The following is a 3,474-nucleotide window of genomic DNA, read 5'->3' as shown; positions in this document are numbered from 1 at the left end:
CTTCTTCTTCTTCTTCTTCTTCTTCTTCTTCTTCTTCTTCTTCTTCTTCTTCTTCTCCTCCTCCTCCTCCTCCTCCTCCTCCTCCTCCTCCTCCTCCTCCTCCTCCTCCTCCTTCCCCTTCCCCCTCCTTCTCCTCCTCCTTTTTCCTTGAAACAGGGTTTCTCTGTAGCTTTGGAGCCTGTCCTGGAACTCCTTCCATAGACCAGGCTGGTCTTGAACTCACAGAGACCAGCCTGGCCTGCCTCTGCCTTCTGAGTGCACCAGCGCCCAACCGGACCCAGAGTCCTTACATTTCAACAGCTGTGTCTTCAGCAGATCAGCTCCACACAAAACTGAAAGGATTGTGTTTCCCTCAGATGTCTGTACCAAAAATGACTCAAAGGATGTCAGGCTCAAAAATAATTGTTTTTTGTATTTTATTTTTCAAGACAGGGTTTCTCTGTTTAGCTTTGGTATCTGTCCCAGAGCTCACTCTGTAGATCAGGCAGGCCTCGAACTCACAGAGATCTGCCTGTCTTTGCCTCCTGAGTGCTGGGATTAAAGGCATGCACCACCACTGCCTGTCCACACCTCATAATTTAAATAGCACAAAGCAGTCCAAGTAACCTGGTGATGGCATATCAATGCACAGAGCAAAAGACTCAGCAGGTTTCTGTTTGCCTGTTAAGGGAGGAAACAGAGACAGGGTGAATGGTAAAATCTTGGCAGTACAGGGAGGTGTACAAGTATGAAAAGGAAGTTTCCTTTTGAAAAGTAAGATCACTTGATTATTTACTGAATGCAGGCATATTGTGTGTTCTGTACAAATAAATCTGTTGACTCATTTACTCATGTCTTAGGTAAGGTTTCTTTCTCTATGAAGAGACACCACACATGTATAGATACCAGAAGAGGGCACCAGGTCTCATTACAGATGGTTGTGTGTCACCTTGTGGGTGCTGGGAATTGAACCTGTGGAAGAGCAGCCAGTGCTCTTAACCTCTGGGCCATTTCTCCAGCCCTGGAAACTCTTACAAAGGACAACATTTAAATTTTTCGTCTCTCATCATGGTGGGACATATAGCATGCAGGCAGACATGGTGCTGGACAGGCAACAGGAAGTGGTCTTTCTCACTGAGTGTGACTTGAGCACATACCAGACAGAAAGCCTGCCTCCACACTTCTTCCAACAAGACAGTACCTACTCCAACAAGGCCACACCTCCCAAACACGCTGCTCCCTTTGGAGGCCATTTTCTTTCAAACCACTACCAGTGTGAAGGCAGGTATTATCAGGAGGGAAAGGGAACCTGAAGAGCCAAACAACTTGCCCATGATCACACCTTGGAAGTGGAGAGCTACAGCCCTTAACTCCAAGCTTTCAGTGGTGGCTCTCTGGGTCCACCTGGGCAGGAATGCAAGACGGTGCAGAGATGTATAGGAGAAGGAGCATCCTGAAGTCCACCTTAGACACTTTAAATCTGGTGTCAGCATCCTTAGTCATCAGAGAAATGCAAATCAAAACAACTCTGAGATTCCATCTTACACCTGTAGGAATGGCCAAGATCAAAAACACTGATGACAACTTATGCTGGAGAGGTTGTGGGGAAAAGGGAACACTTCTTCATTGCTGGTGGGAATGCAAGCTGGTACAACCCCTTTGGATGTCAGTGTGGTGATTTCTCAGAAAATTAGGAAACAACCTTCCTCAAGACCCAGTAATACTACTTTTGGGTATATACCCAAAGGATGTTCATTGTGCCACAAGGACGTGTGCTCAACTATGTTCATAGCAGCTTTGTTTGTCATAGCCAGAACCTGGAAACAACCTAAATGCCCTCCGATCAAAGAATGGATAAGGAAAATGTGGTACATTTACACATTGGAGTACTACACAGCAGAAAAAAATAATGACAGCTTGAATTTTGCAGGAAAATGGATGGAGCTAGAAAACATCATTTTGAGTGAGGTAACCTAGACACAGAAAGACAGTCATCACATGTACTCACTCAAAGGTGGTTTTTAAACATAAAGCAAAGAAAGCCAGCCTACAAATTCCCAGAGAATTTAGACAACTACGAGGACCCTAAGAGAGACTTACATGGATCTAATCTACATGGGAAGTAGAAAGTAGAAAAAGACAAGATCTCCTGAGTAAACTGGGAGCTTGGGGACCTTGGGGAGGATTGAAGGGGAAGGGGAGAGGCAGGGAGGGGAGCAGAGAAAAATGTAGAGCTCAATAAATATTAATAAAATAAAATAATAAATTTAAAAACTGGTGTCAGGGCCTTGCCAAGACCAACATTAGGAACATAGTGTAGTAGATTGGGTTTTTTTGTTTGTTTATTTGTTTTCAAATAGGGTCTTGCTATGTGTCACTGACCGGCCTGAAACTCACTATGTGGACCAGGCTGGTCTCAAAATCATATAGATTAGCTTGACTCTGTCTCCAGAGTGCTGGAATTACAGGTGTGTACCACCCCCGACTCCGCTGCTCATACATGTCATTGAACAAGTTGGAGTTGTTGTTGCTTGTTTCAGCTTAGACAGACAGAGCCTAGAGGAAATGCGCACCACAAGGGGACCCAAGGCAGCTCAGTCAATGTGCAAGGTGTGAGCTCCTGCTTTGGTCTTTTGAGGGAGAACCCAAGAAAACAGTTTGCTCTGACTTGGTGCTGCCAGAACGCAGGGACAATTTACACTTGGGTATCTCGTCAACTCTCTCCTAAGAGGGAGCTGGCGCAGGCGTGGCCATGGGCTGGAGAAGAAGCTGCCATCACTCCTGTTAGCACAGAGTTATTTTATTTGTATTTATGTGTCTGTGTTGTCTGTCCACATGCATGGACGTGCCCTCAGAGGCCAGAGGGATTGTGGGAGTCTTTGGAGCTCAGGTCACAGGTGGTGAGCTGTCCAGGGTGGGTGCTGCGAACTGACCTGGTTCTCTGGAAGAGCAGCAAGCATTCTTAACTGCTGAGCCATCTCCGCCTTTTAAAACAATGATAAAATTTACGTAGCCTTGGCTGGCCTCGAACTCAGAGCTCTACCTGCCTCTGGCTCCTGAGTGCTAATATCAAAGGAGTGTGCCAGTGTACCCAGCCCCTTTTTATGATTGTTCTTCGGAGACAGTGTCAAGTTATGTAGGTCTGGCTGGCCTAGAACTTAGAGTGGTCCCCCTGCCTCTATGCCCAAGACTGGGATTACGAGTAGACACCGCACTTAGTGGTCTTGCCTTTTCTCATGTGACAATACTTCCTAAATAACTGTGGGGCTGAGCAGCAGTTAAATCCAGTGCTGGGATTATAGGCCTGCAACACCAAGTTTGCGTCAGAGATTAATCTTTTTTGGGATGCAGGGGAGGGTTTGAGACAGGATTTCTCCATATAATGGCCCTAGCTGTCCTGGAACTTGCTTTGTAGACCAGGCTGGTCTCTGACTCATAGAGATTTCTTTTTTTTTTTTTTTTTTTTTTTTTGGTTTTTTTTTTTTTTTGTTGTTT

General features: G+C 45.6%; 1 protein-coding gene across 1 annotated transcript in view; it reads left to right on the top strand.

The window, feature by feature from the left end:
* The window catches only part of Rpgrip1 (RPGR interacting protein 1), a 65,175-nt gene that overhangs the window by 13,753 nt on the left and 47,948 nt on the right, over positions 1-3,474 (top strand). The gene's annotated exons all lie outside the window — the stretch shown is intronic.

The sequence above is a fragment of the Alexandromys fortis genome, unplaced genomic scaffold, assembly GCF_014885135.2.
Source record: "Alexandromys fortis isolate MF-2015 unplaced genomic scaffold, M_Fortis_MF-2015_v1.1 scaffold_285, whole genome shotgun sequence".
Lineage (NCBI taxonomy): Eukaryota > Metazoa > Chordata > Mammalia > Rodentia > Cricetidae > Alexandromys > Alexandromys fortis.
The sequence above is the reverse complement of the archived record's forward strand: the minus strand, read 5'-3'. Positions and strand labels throughout refer to the sequence as shown.